Source organism: Vulpes lagopus, chromosome 8 (assembly GCF_018345385.1).
Source record: "Vulpes lagopus strain Blue_001 chromosome 8, ASM1834538v1, whole genome shotgun sequence".
NCBI classification, from domain to species: Eukaryota; Metazoa; Chordata; class Mammalia; order Carnivora; family Canidae; genus Vulpes; species Vulpes lagopus.
Window position 1 is genome coordinate 115,698,016 of NC_054831.1, and position 14,223 is coordinate 115,712,238.

At 44.7% G+C, this 14,223-nt stretch overlaps 1 protein-coding gene across 3 annotated transcripts in view; it reads left to right on the forward strand.

Annotated features, from left to right (window-relative positions):
- The first annotated feature begins 3,372 nt into the window (after positions 1-3,372).
- The window catches only part of SIAH1 (siah E3 ubiquitin protein ligase 1), a 79,649-nt gene continuing 68,798 nt past the window's right edge, over positions 3,373-14,223 (forward strand). For 2 of the 3 annotated variants that reach the window (XM_041765660.1, XM_041765659.1), the window contains exon 1: positions 3,373-3,513. The gene's annotated coding sequence lies outside the window, so the exon portion shown is untranslated. The remainder of the gene's footprint in view (positions 3,514-14,223) is intronic. The other variant, XM_041765661.1, reaches the window with a different exon arrangement.

Sequence of the window (14,223 nt, forward strand, 5' to 3'; positions counted from 1 at the left end):
TTGAGGTTCATTCATATTGTTTTATGTATCAATAGTTCCTTCCTTTTTATTGCCAAATATAGATTTACCTTAATTTGCTTATCACCTTACAAGGTGAGGGCATTTTGGTGGCTTCTAGTCTGGGGCTATGCATGAAGCCGCTGTGAATATTTGGATACAACCTGTACTTTATTTAGCATTTTTCTTTAAATTAAATCTGTTACATGAAAATGACTTTAAAATGAAACTTTGACTTACCCATAAATGGAAAACCTTTAGAGTCTACCATAAACCAACCAGGTAAAAATATTTAAAAGGATAACAGAAAGTCACCAAATTCTAGCTAGATCCTATTGCCTGCTGTGTTAGATTCCCTACGATTAAAGTCAACGATGAGGATATTTTTCACAAGTGATTTATTGAGGGAGGGCTCTTGGCACCAGGGGAGGGAAACCGAGGCTAAGCAAAGGTGTGCGCTCAGCTTCAGGCCATCCTCAACCTGCTCCCTCAGGGAGCTCTGGAGGATGAATGGTACCATAGCTTGCACCATCTTGGCACAAACACTCCTATCTCCTACGTTAGTTAGTCACTGCCTGCAGACGGCCCCGGGGGCGATGGTAGCCGCTCCTGCCTATTCCCAGGTGAGCCAATGCCCTAGAGAAGGCTGCAGGTTTGAACTGATAGCAGCCCGCACTCACGGTAGCTGGGAAGTGAGTGTATAGACTGGTTAGAGAGGGCAGCCCAGGTGGCTCAGCGGTTTAGCACCTGGAGACCTGGGATTGAGTCCCAGGGCCTGATCCTGGAGACCTGGGATTGAGTCCCACATCGGGCTCCCTGCATGAAGCTTGCTTCTGCCTGTGTCTCTACCCTCTCTCTCTCTCTCTCTCTCTCTCTCTCTCTCTCTGTGCCTCTCCTTAATAAATAAGATTTAAAAAAAAAAAAATAGACGGGTTAGAAGAGGCCTGAGCCAGCCAACAGCGTCTATGACAGCAGCCAAAGGCTTAAACCTGAGGTCACTATCTCTTGAGGTTTAAAAAAAAGAGATTGGCACATGTTAAAAGTTAAAGACTGTTAGCACCAAATAGAGACCTTTTCGGTAATGCCATCAGATGTTTAGAGAATCGAAAAAGAAACACGCTTTCTCACTCCCTAATAAACTGTTCCTTGATGCTTGCCACCTTCCTCAGCCCCCGTATCCGGCATGGTGTCACACCATGGGACAAACTACTGGATGGCTTCAAATAGGGACCTAGCCCCCCTGACTGCCAGTGTAGCTCCCTCACTCCTACTCAGTGCTTTCCAGTGGGAGAAGCTGGTGAAGACCGGAGGCCAGGAGGATAGGGGGATTTCTCTCCACCCTTCTGCCTTAGGGGCACCTTCAGCAGTGGCTGGGTCTCCTCATGGTTCCACCTGTCAGAGGAGGACAGCCCTTCTGTGGCTCCAACGCCTGCAGGACAGCTTTCATCTCCCAGTAGCCAGCTCCCACAGGCAGCCCTTGCTCTGGGCTAGCTTCTGCCCACCAGCATCTTCAGTCTTGGGGTAAGAGGCTTCCTGCTGTTGCTAATGCCTGCGTTTAGTTTCTCATTTCTTCCATTTTCTGTGTAATCAATTGCTGGTATTAAATTCCCTCTGCTGAAAGATCTAGAGCCATTTCTGGACTCTAACTGATCCAGGGAAGCAGCAAGACGATAGTAAACTAAGTGTTTACAAAGACACAGATGAGAAGTTCTGCACAAATCAGCTGTCAAGGTCATCTGGCTGTGAAAGTCACCCAAGGCCAAGACCCCAGTTTCATCCACTTGAAACCCCAGATAGAATATAAAGGGAGAAGGAGGAAGAGGCACAGTCAACTGTTCATGAGCCCTCAGAAATCCACTGTGTGTAAACAGTCCGGACCTTGACCTCCTCCACCCCTTCTTCCTCCTAGCTCGCCCTTCCTGGCGTGCCTGGTTATCAAGACTAACTCCTTTCTGCTGGCTCTTCAAAAACATTCTCATTTGCCCAGTGGGGCCTCTCGTTAACAACCAGGATGTAAGGAAACGGAGATCACACAGTGGGACTTAATTTAGAGCCACTTAAACAGATGGTTTTAAGAGACCTAATTCCCTTTGCTGTCTCCAAATGGTGCCACTGAGGATCGGAGGCTTGCCCACGGCTCCTGCTTGCAGCTGTCGGGGGAGTTACCCTCCAGGTGGGAGACTCAGGGAGGAGGTGATGGGTCCTGGGGGGCGGGGGGGTGAGGCCCCAGGCCAGCCTCCAGTGCGTTGCCAAGACTCTGTTGTCATTTTCCCCTTGGAAATGGTCATGATTAGTGAGAGGGCCAGAAAGGAGCTCTGGGGAGGCGGGTCAGAGAGCAGAGCCCCAGTGGTGCCTGTGAACGCTCCTTTGCTGTGGGCATCCTCGACTTTACCATCTCCCTTATGACAGGGATCCCTCCAAGCCTGGCACACATGAGGGCTTCCAGAAAGCAAGACCTGCTCCACGCCTTCAGAATCTTCTCATTTGTGACACATCTTTAAAAAGAAAAATAACACTGTGTAGGTTTGTCACATCTACGGGTTTTACCCTCAATCTGGACAAAGGCGGCAGATGACCTTGGATTTGTGATCCTGCCAGCAGCCTACCCACCCTGGGTCTTGGTTTTCTGAGGGGCATGACTGGTCAGATGAGTGGTGGCGGTGAGGGGACAGCTGCAAGAGTGGCCAAGCAGGACTTACCAAGCAGAGAAATGGGGAGAACAGGTCCAGGAGCAGGTTCTGGCAAAATGGAGAAGCAAGCCACTAAAGCCAGGTCTATTCCCTCTTTCTGTTTCTGTAAGCATTCAGTGAATACTTCCTGTGTGTCGGATCACCACACTCGGCCCATCTCACGCCATAGCTCATCTGATCTTCACAGCAGCCCCAGGAGTCACATGACCCTCACCTGCAAAGAACAGCGAGGCCTGGAGAGGTGAGGTAGCATGCCCACGTCACACAAGCCGCCTGGGGCTTGTGTTGCAAAAGCAATGTTCAGACTCCTTGAATCCGGAGGCAAAGTAAATATCTGGTGAGGCAAGGTCAGTGGCTCAAGAGACGGAGGGGATGGACCCTGGCCTGGAGACGGTGGAAGTTGCCAAGATGATAGTTAGGCCAAAACAGTCAGATGAGAAGTGGAGAAAGTAGGGAATCAACGGGGTGTGAGCTCCGCACAACAGATGATTGGTGCTTTTGGAAGCAACAGCAGACCTGGAACTTTGACCTGGAGGTGCTGTCGGGACCTTGGAGACCGTTCTGCGAAACCTTATTTCTTGTTCACCAGGGACATGATGAAGCACCTCCTATCACCTGAGGCTTCCTGATTGCTGTGGAGGACACAGTATCAACAAGATAGGACCTCTGCCCTCAAGCCCACTGGGTAAAGAGAAGAGGGACACATATCCAGATAGAAATGACCAAGACATGCCTAACCAGAGTGAGCCGACTGTGTGGGACACAGCAAGGAGGGGAATCAGGGAAGACTTCTCAGAGGAAGTGGTCTTTGAGGTGGACCCAGAAGGTGAGCTGGGCTTGCAATTGTTGGAAAAGCTAGCTCAGGCTGAGAAAGCAGCCTGAATGCAAAGGTGCACTGGGTAAAAGGGCAGGGAATGGCCAGGACAGGTGAGGCACTAGATGTGGCTGGAGTTTGAGCTGTCAGGACTGGTACGGGGAAGATGAGCCTGCAAAGGTCATGTGGGCTAGGTTAGGACAAGTCTTGCCAGCTCCTACCCTCAGGATACTGCTCTAGGGCAGGGCTCAACCCCCATCAGGTTTCACTTGTGGAAACCAGGGATTGTAGCAATTCTTACAACTTCAAACTTCCTTCCTCCTCCACCATTAGCAAGAGGTCTTCCTTGGAGGGCCCCTCTGTCCCCTTGAGGACAACCTACGCCACTTACCTGTGGCTAAGCACAAAATTGCCATGTCCCCAAGGGAAGAGCTGCTCCTAGAAACATGGTGAATGGAATGCGGCACTGGATAGGAAGACAGGAGATCTGGGTTCTAGTCTGAACTCTGTGTGACCTTGGACTCTAGCCTGAACTCTGTCACAACCTGTGTGACCTTGGGTTCTAGTCTGAACTTTGTCACCAACAGTGTGACTTGGGCAAGTCAACTCCCTCTGGGTCTTGGTTTCCTTATCTCCAAAGTGAGGAACTGGACAAAATTGATCTAGCAACTCCTAGAGTGTGTGAGTAGTGATGTGGGGCCCAGGGACATAGAAGGACAGCATAGGAGGGGCATGCATTCATTTTGTGGGATTGTAGAAAATTTCTGGACCTGAGAAACTGAACTCGAAGCTCCATTTTCTTTCCTAGCTAACAAACTCTCAAACTCGGGCCAGAAATGGCAATTGTTTTCCAAGGCAGCTGCTCATTTCAATTTCAGCAGGGCAACTGGTATTCAGATCATATGGGGACAGTAAAGTTAACTAATGCATACCAGGGACAGTTTCATTTGATAGTGCGGACACAATAATCAATAAGATAGTCATCAGAAGTGGCTCAGGGGCTCAGCACCAAATCTGTAGGGTTTTTTCCTTCTCTGTCTCAGTCAAGTCATGACCCCTTCCTTCTCGCTCATAAATAGCTCTATGTGAGCTGGACACTTTTTTTTTTTCCTTTTTTAGTTTTGTCTGCTTTTCTCAATTGCTAATTTTCAGGCTGGGTTTTTTTGTGTGTGGGGGGGGCTGGGTTTTTAAAAATTATTTTTGGTTTTTTTTTTTAGGGGGAGTTTGTTTTTGTTTTTTGTTTGAGTGCTGACTGGGCAGCATGCCTTACTCCAAGGATGTGCACCTAGAATGAGTAAATCCAGGTCCCTGACATCCAAGGATGGAGAATAACAAGTGAGAGGCAAGGGGCAGAAGTTTCGAGAGCAGCTGGCAACGGTCGGCCCTGGAAACCACTGGGCTCAAAGTTAGGCTTGCAGGCGGCACAGAGAGCCTCACAAAAACACCAGAGCTTGTGCAGCTGTGTGAAGGATGGGTATGTTCTTCAGGTGGACAGGACAGCAAGGGCCTTCCAGACAAAAGGAACTGTGTGGACAAAACAGGGGGAGGCAACAGTGTGTGGCATCCAGGCAAGCACGACGGTGGAGAGGGAGTCGGGGCTGGAGGGGTCAGTGACCCTTCGGGGCCAGGGGAGGAGTGACATGCTCAGGGCTGCTGGCCGGAACCATTGGTCTGATCAGTAACTGGTGGCAGGCCCATTGAAGCCCAAAGTGGATCCTTGCACCCTACATAGATCCCCAGGCAGGCGCCCTGTCCTCCCATAGGGCCCTCACTTCCTCCTCAGTGGCCAGGCAGAGGCAGCTCACCACAGACTGCTTGCTACTTGGGACAGCAAAGTGGAGAACAGGGCACCCTCCCTCCTGGCAGGAATCACCCAGGGCCTCAGTTGGTGGAGGGTTAAGGAAACCAGGACACATGCTCTCCCAAGCCACAGCCTGAGAGCACACAGCAGCAAAACCATTATCTGAGCCAAAGAGAATGAAAAATTGGGCAGGATGCATTCAGGACGCAAGGCCCGCTCCCAGCGCCCACTCCTCCAGACCAGCCATGCAGTGAACCTCCAACAAATATTTTAATTTGTATATATGCATTATTCCTACCAATAGACCAAGAGCTTTATGAGAGCAAAACAGTATCTTAACCATCTTTATAGTCCCCTCAACCTTTAGCTATTTGCTCTGAAGTTAACCAGAATGGGTTCCACCCCAGCTGAGCTACTTCCTGCTGTGTGACTTTGACAAGTCACTCACCCTCTCTGACTCTGGACACTAGAGACCATCATGCCAGACCAGGACTGATTGTTATTGGAAAGACAATCAAGGTGCATCTGTAAAGTGACTCCCACTCTGTAGGCCGTCTGTTGAGATTATTGCTGTTGTAATCTTGAATAGATGAGGAAGTAAGATACTTCCCCACTCTGGCCCTCCATTTCTTCACCTGTTGTTTACAGGAGGCGCTCAACTAGTTCTGCTGGCTTCTACTGGGAACATCTCAGTGACCAGGGCTTTCTGCAAGAGGACTCTCCTTGCTACTAGCTTCCCAAGAAATCCCTCTTGCTCTGGGGCCTGTGAAGTACTAGAAACATCAACTAGTACTTCAACTCTAAGACCTAGAGCAAGATTTCATGGATCTTTCCCTGGAGGAGTCTCAAGGGTGACCCAGGAGCCTCTTAAATTAAATGCAAAATGCTTTATATTTTTTATGAAGAAGGTCCATATAAAATGTCATGTGGATTCACAAATCAGTCTACTATCCAAAAGCATCCCTGAGGGTCTGGACTGAGATGCTAATACTCAGCGTAGATTTTATGGAGTGAAATGTATGAACATGTGTGAATTGATAATCATCCCCTAGCTGTGCATTTTGCCCAGGTTATGAAACAGATCTGAATTTAAAGTAGCTATGTTCAATTCCATGGCAAACTCCAATAATTTTGAGATTACAACATCCTATTGTTTATTGAGTTTTATGTATATTTCCATACTCCCCCATATACTCCTCACTTATAGATCCTACAAATGCCAATGGGTATAAACTGCTTTTTATTTATTTTATTTTTTTAAAGATTTTATTTATTTATTCATGAGAGACACAGGCAGAGGGAGAAGCAGGCTCTATGCAGGGAGACGTGGGACTCAATCCCAGGTCCCCAGGATGACGCTCTGGCTGAAGGCGGCGCTAAACCACTGAGCCAACCCGGGCTGCCCTAAACTGCTTTTTAAAATACAAAGTAAATTGAACACCAATAAAAAATAAATTTATTATTTAAAAAAATAAAAATAAAATACAAAGTAATATGGGGCACCTGGGTGGCTCAGTTGGAAGAATATGCAACTCTTGGTCTCAGGGTTGTGAGTTTAATCCCCACATTGGGTGTAGAGATTACTAAAAATAAATAAACTTAAAAAACACCATAAAATAATAAAAATTTCATTTGGAGCATCTTTGAGACTCTCCTAACACCCTTAAAAGCTATTGATGCTTCTTACAGCCTATGTCCCAAGATCTTTTAAGAGTTAGAGGGTCCTTTAAAACTTCAGTGGGTCTTGGTGACATTAGAAGGAGGGGCAAAGAGTTGCTCCAGCCATGAAACATCAAATTCTCTTCTCAGCTCCATTTCAGCTCTTATGGATTGCATTGTACAATTTAGTGCTGATTTATTGCATAGTTTTAAAGTTTTATATTATTAAAATAATATTTTGTGTGTGATAATAAATTGAATAGCTCAGAATACCAATGACAATAGTCTTCATCTCTACTCCTGCCCAGGTCAGAAGCAATCCCTTTAAAAAAAAAAAAAAGATTTTATTTACTTATTGGAAAGATCTGAGAGAGAGAGAGAAGGAGAGAGAGAGAGAGGGAAAGCATCCAAGCACACAGGGAGAGAGTGAGGCAGAAGTGGACTCCCCGTTGAGCAGGGAGCCCAATGCAGGGCTCGGTCCTAGGACCCTGAGACCATGACCTGAGCTGAAGGCAGATGCTTAATGGACTGACCCACCCAGGTCCCCCAGAAGCAATCCCTTTAATCACCAGTGACTTAAAAGGGTGCCTGGCTGGCTCAGGTGGTACAGCATGCAACTCTTGATCTCAAGGTCATGAGTTTGAGCCCCATATTGCATGTAGACATTACCTAAATAAATAAACTTAAAAAAATTCATTGAATCACTAATGATTTCAGTTCTTCAGCTGATTAATTCTACCTTAGAGGACATCTACGGAGTCATGCTGTGAAACACAAGGCTCTCACTCACTCTACCTTCCCTTCTCAGTGTGTAATTGTCCCAGTATTACTGTTATTTTGTCTATTGGTTGCCTTGGTAAATTTAAATATTTGGGACTTTATTTCTTTTCTATCAACCTGACATACTCTCTTAGCTCCTCATTTGGTAAGATAAAGATATCAGAACCCTTCACCATTCTCCTTGCCCTACCTTCCACACTTCATCTTTTGTCTGGCACACTTAAACAAAAAGAATAAAAACAATCATATATGAGATAAGCATACATATTATGGGTACTGATTAATGAGTTTTCATAAACCAAATACTGTGTAACCAGCACCCAGATCAAAGAGCACAAATATTCTTTGTGGTACTAGAAGATTCTCAAAGGTGCCCAAACACAATGAATTTCCGTACATTTTTTTAAAAGATTTACTATTTATTTGAGAGAGAGAGAGAGAGAATGAGTGTGTGTGGGGGGGGGGGGGTTGCAGAGGGAGAGAGAATCCTGAAGCAGGTTCCCCTCTGAGTACAGAGCCAGATGAGGTGCTCAATTCCAGGACCTCAAGATCATAACCTGAGCCGAAATCAAGAGTTGCTCACTCAACTCACTGAGCCACCAAGTGCCCCCCATATGTGTTTTTAAAACCAGTTTCTATCCATCAGCATATGTAGTAACTACGAGGTATGGGGAATGTGGAGGAATTATGAGAACTAGTATAAAACTAGATAAACAGAAGGGTTCTGTAATTTTAAAAATCGTTGGGATTTGCCATGGATTGAAACACAGCTATCTTAAATTTTGGTTTCCTTTCATTTTGGGCCATAATTTTCCTGTACAACCATTTCTTTCCTTCCCCTCTCAGAATTTCTGACTTAGGTTTTTTATTTGCTTTTGTTTGTGGGTTGTTATTGTGTTTTCTGTGTGTGTGGTGTTTTTTTTTTCGTATCCTTTGCATGATATGTCTTTATCATATTCTTATTTTAAAAAAAAATCTTAACTAAAGTCTTCCATTTTCCCAGATGCTTCTGTTCTAAACTCTTCCATCTTTCTGCTCTGACCTCAACTAGTTTCCTTTTTGGCATTGCCATGTCTTGCATTCACTGCTCTCCTGAGTTAAAAATCCACCATTTTCTGGGATCCCATTTCCCTCTATTTATTTATTTATGCATCTTCAAATAGCTTCCTATGAGAGGGAGCACATAGCAGTTAAATTTTCTGAGAACTTGGCTGTTTGGAGAAAGTTTTTTTGCTTTGCTCTCTTACTGGTTAGATGTTTGGGTATAGAATTCTAGGTTCAAGGGCCAGCTGGTTGACTCTGTTGGAAGAGCATGCAACTCTTTATCTCAGGTTTGTGAGTTCAAGCCCCATGTTGGGTATAAAGATTACTTAAATAATAAACTTAAAAAATAAATAAATAAACTTAAAAAAAAATTCCAGGGATGCCTGGGTGGCTCAGTGGTTGAACGTCTGCTTTGGCTCAGGTCGTGATCCTGGGGTCCTGGGATTGAATTCCACATCAGGCTCCCTTGGGGAGCCTGCTTCTCCCTTTGCCTATGTCTCTGCCTCTCTCTGTGTGTCTCTCATGAGTGAATAAATAAAATCTTAAAAAGCAAAAGAACTCCACGTTCAAAATTATTTTTTTCTCATAACTGAGAAAGTATTATGTCCAGAGTTGCTGCTAAACAGCAGTCTGAAACCTGACCAATCCCTATTCCCAAAACTAGCTGACTAGTTTTGTCTCTTTGGAAACTTTTGGGGCTTTCTATTCTCTTGATATGTTGACATTTCACTAGAATATCTTTTTCATTCACTACGGGTTCTTTCAATCAAAATGTGGGTCCTTATTCAACTCTTGGAAATGCTCTTCCTTTATTATTTCTTTCTCTCCATTTTTTTTGTTTTCTTGCTTTCTTCTTTCTCTTTAATTCTCTTTTTTTGCTCTCATAGTTTGCCTCTTTATCAAAGCTTATTTTCCATCCTTAATAATTTATTTCATTTTGTCAGTAATTTTTCAGTCCTTAAAAGCGTCTTTATTCAATCCAGTTGCTCTTTCTTCATAATCTCCTCTTCTTGTTTTCTTGATGTGATATTGTTTTGAATCTCTCTAAATGTTTTCATTAGATGGTTTTAAAAATAAGATTTCTTTCCAGTTTTTGAGCTGTCTTCTTTGTTGGTTTGAGTTTTTAATTTTTGGCTCTTTCCTCTCATGCTGCTCCTTGCCTCAGAAGCCGAGTCACCCAAGGTTTTCCCTTATATTTAGGAAAGAAAGGACAGCAGCAGTGGGTTCCACTTTTGCTGGGAGTGATGGACTAGTTCACTATAGCCTCTCCAGAGAGGACCTGTTTAGGAAATGGTTGAGTGTATTAGTTTCTTAGGGCTGCCATAGCAAAACGCCACAGACTGGGTGACTTAAACAATGAATGTTTTTTCCTCACAGTTCTAGAGGCTGGAAGTGTGAGATCAAGTTGTCAGCAGGATTGGTTTCTCCAGAGTCCTCTCTCCCTATCTTGCAGATGACCACCTTCTCCCTGCTTCTTCACATGGCCTTTTCTCCATGTACATGAATTCTTGGTGTCTTTTTTATTTTTAAGATTTTATTTATTTATTCATGAGAGACACAAGAGAGAGGCAGAGACATAAATTGAGGAAGAAGCAGGCTCTCTGTGGGGAGCCTGATGTGGGACTTGATCCCAGAACCCCGGGATCATGCCCTGAGCTGAAGGCAGACACTCAACCACTGATCTACCTAGGTGCCCCTGAACTCCTGGTGTCTCTTCTTCCTCTTATAAGGACACCAATCCTATTGAGTTAGGGCCCCACTCCTATGAACTCATTTAATTTTAATTAATCTTAATTACCTCCTTAAAGACCATATCTCCAAATATAGTCACATTAGAGGTTAGGGCTTCGACATATGAGTTGAGGAAGGGAGGCACAGCTCAGTCCATAAAAGTTGGGCATACGTGCTGCTGCAGACTGTCAGATTTTGCCTCAGGGTGAACAAGAAGAAAACCAGCTTTAAGGCAGGTGGGCCCCAAATGTTGAATGAGCAGGTTTTTCTTCCGAGACACTGTCAGTTAGGAATGTTTTCAATAATGCTTTTAAAAACACTCAATTAGCAGAGCTTTTATTTTTCTACGGAAGAAATCTGGAGAGTCAAGTACTGGTGCAACCGCTGAGCAAGGTCTTTGAGAAGCCAGACTCTTTCATCTTTGTTCTCTGCTATCTTAGCATTTTAGCTTTTCATCATCATGATTGCAAGATGGTCCACAGCTCCACCCATCCCATACACACCCAGGACAAGAAGAGTGGGGAGGGCTGGCATGAACCAGAGCTGTCCAATTTATTAGGGAAGCAGACTATGGCAGAAGCTCTCTTGCAGTGTTTCTCATAGCCCAGAACTGGGCCACAAGCCACAACTACAAGGGAGGGAGAGCCCTGGAAATAGAGTGTCTGACAATGGAAACAGAAGCAATCATGGATCAGTGCTGAGAATGGGCACACAGGCAGCCTCAAGTAGAATCAGGGTTTGATGAGGAAAAAGAAGGGAGAGAATAGTTTTTGGGTAGATAACTGTGTCTATCACAGACACCAACACCCATACCAGAGGTGCACACACTTCTCTGAGACTTGTAGGCCTCCCCCTCAACACTTTCCCAAGCAAAGAAAACATGACTTCTTCAGTGTCTGATGAGCCCACACCCTGCAGAGAAGTGAGAGCGAGGGAGAAGAGCTGTGTTGAGGCCAGTCTAACAAACAGGAGTTGAGAACAGTAATTCCACAGCTCCTCTGAGGCACGGCTCCCTTCTCCTCTAGATATGCCTTGGTGTAGAGATCACTGAGTCCTGGGTTTGGCAGAAGGGTCACTCTTACCAGGCAGTGCCTTCTGGGTGCTCACTGGTGTCAGGCTGAGCATCTCCTCCCCCTGTCGTCCAGGACTGGTAGCCCTTGAAGTATGACATCCACCTGGCCCTCTACTACTAATGTCCAAGGCTTTGGCCATGACAGCCTCTTCACCAGACGTGGGTCTCTGGTGGTCTAGAAGTCCTCTTAGGCTCTTTTCATCCCTCAATGGGCCATGGGTTCCTGAATGCCACATCTTGGAGAGCCAAAATATTCTGCTATAGACTAGTTGTTGCAGTTGCCTTTGGCACCACACTCTCACATCTCTCCTATGTCGTGTTGTGGGGTTTTTAAAAAGATTTTATTTATTTATTTGACAGAGAGAGTGTGCACAGAGGGAGGAGGAGCAGTAGGCAGAGGGGGGGAGGTTTCCTGCTCAGCAGGGAGTCTGATGCAGGGCTGGATCCCAGGACCCTGGAATCATGACCTGAGCCAAAGGCAGATGCTTGACCAACTAAGCCACCTAGGAGGCTCTCCTATGTCATGTTGAAAATGGCACTAAAGGATAGGGTTCTCCTCAGGACTGGCAGTCATCCCTAAACTGTGTTCAGGGAAGTGGATCATGAGCCTGTGCTAAAAGACCTGCTGTCCCCAACGGGATGAGCCTAAAACCTCTACTTCCTCACTTAAGGGACTTAACAGCTTAACTCCAACTGCAGAGATGGTTTCTGTGGGGAGAAAAACCATGGTACCCACCAATATGGGAAGTAAATATTGTTTCAAAATATCATACTAGTACAAAACTGATCCATGTAAATTTTCAGAGAAGAAACATTTATTATAAATATACTGGGATCGCCATGGACCCTTACCCCCACCCCACCCAAAGCAAGAAATGAGGAAGAAATGGCAGGATATGGCTGTCTCACAATCCCTTACAATAACTTAAGACATTTCTTAGCATCAAATACAGATTCTCGAGGGAGAAACTAATTGCCCAGCTTGAGTCCTGACCAGGTACAAACCTGGCTTCTACTGATGTGAGAGAGGACACGACAGGGGGTAGTTTTTCAAGAAGGAGAAATTGTTTATGGGTGTGGCAGATACCTTCCAAATTGTCTACCCTGATGGAGATTCAGGTAACTGAAGAAAATGAACTTAGGTTCTCAGAACAATATAAACATACCTCATTACAGAACATCACTGTCTAAGGTTAATGTTGTGTTTTTAACCAATATTCAGCATAACTATGTGCTTTCCAAATATTTTCTTCATATAAATATGTGGTACACCATTGTTCATCACAGCTTAATTTACAGTAGTCAAAAGATGGAAACGACCTAAGTGTTCTATCAATAAATAGATGGATCCATGAAAGTGGCACTTCCATACAATGGGATATGATTTAGCCACAGAGAGGAATGTGTCTAAAATTCTGACTCACGGACAGCCCGGGTGGCTCAGCAGTTTAGCGCCGCCTTCAGCCCAGGGTGTGATCCTGGAGACCCGGGATCGAGTCCCATGTCCAGCTCCCTGCGTGGAGCCTGCTTCTCCCTCTGCCTGTCTCTGCCTCTTTCTCTCTCTCCCTGTGTCTCTCATGAATAAATAAATAAAGTCTTTTTTAAAAAAATTCTGACTCATGCTACATGAAAAACAAAAAATAAATTTAAAAAAATAGATTGATGATCATTGCACAATTCTGTGAATATCCTGAAAACCATTGGACTGTACACTTGACATAGGTGAATTATACGGCATGTGAATCATATCTCAAGAAGACTGTTACATAAATAAATGAACAGACCAGATTTTGGGTGACTGGCTGTGAGGACTAAGGGAAAGGAAGGCGTCCAAGGGTATTTCTGAGTCTGCTCAGTTTCACATATAACTCCCTATGGGTTAGAGTGTTCTCCTTTTTAAAAAGTGCTTATTAACGTATCATTCCTAGGATGAAAACATAGGCATTGAATTAAACAGAACCAAAAACCTAAATTACAAAAAATAAACCTGTGTGCACTTTAAAGCCAATGATAAGGAGTTTAAATTGCCTTTGATAGATAATTTACTTTGAGAGATGCAGAGAGAAAATTACCCTTTCTGAGTTACATTAAGGTAATGATTTTTATAGCTTTATTGAGATACAATTCACATGCCGTACATTTCACCCATTTAAAGCATACAATTCAGTGGTTTTCAGTATACTCACAGTCCTACAACCACCACCACAATCCATTTTAGACTATCTTATTCACCCTCAAAAGAAACCCTATGCCCTCAGCAATCATGCCTCGGCCCTCCTGCCCATCCCCCAACCCTCCGCCACCACTAATCTTTGTGCCTGTACATATTTGCCTCCTACAGACATCTCTAATCACACTCCTTTGTTTCTTTTTATGGATGATTAATACTCCACTGGACGGACATGCCACATTTTATTTATTCATCTATCAGTTGATAGATGTCTGGGTTGTTTCTACTTTTTGGTCAGGATGAATAATGCTGCTGTGAACATTAGTGTACAGTTTTTTGTGTGGACATAGGTTTAATTTTTTTTTTCTGGTATATATGTAGGAGTGGAATTGCTGGGTCACAGGGAGCTGGCTTTTGCAGTGCTGCCAGACTGTTTTCCAAAGTGGCTACACCATTTCACATCCC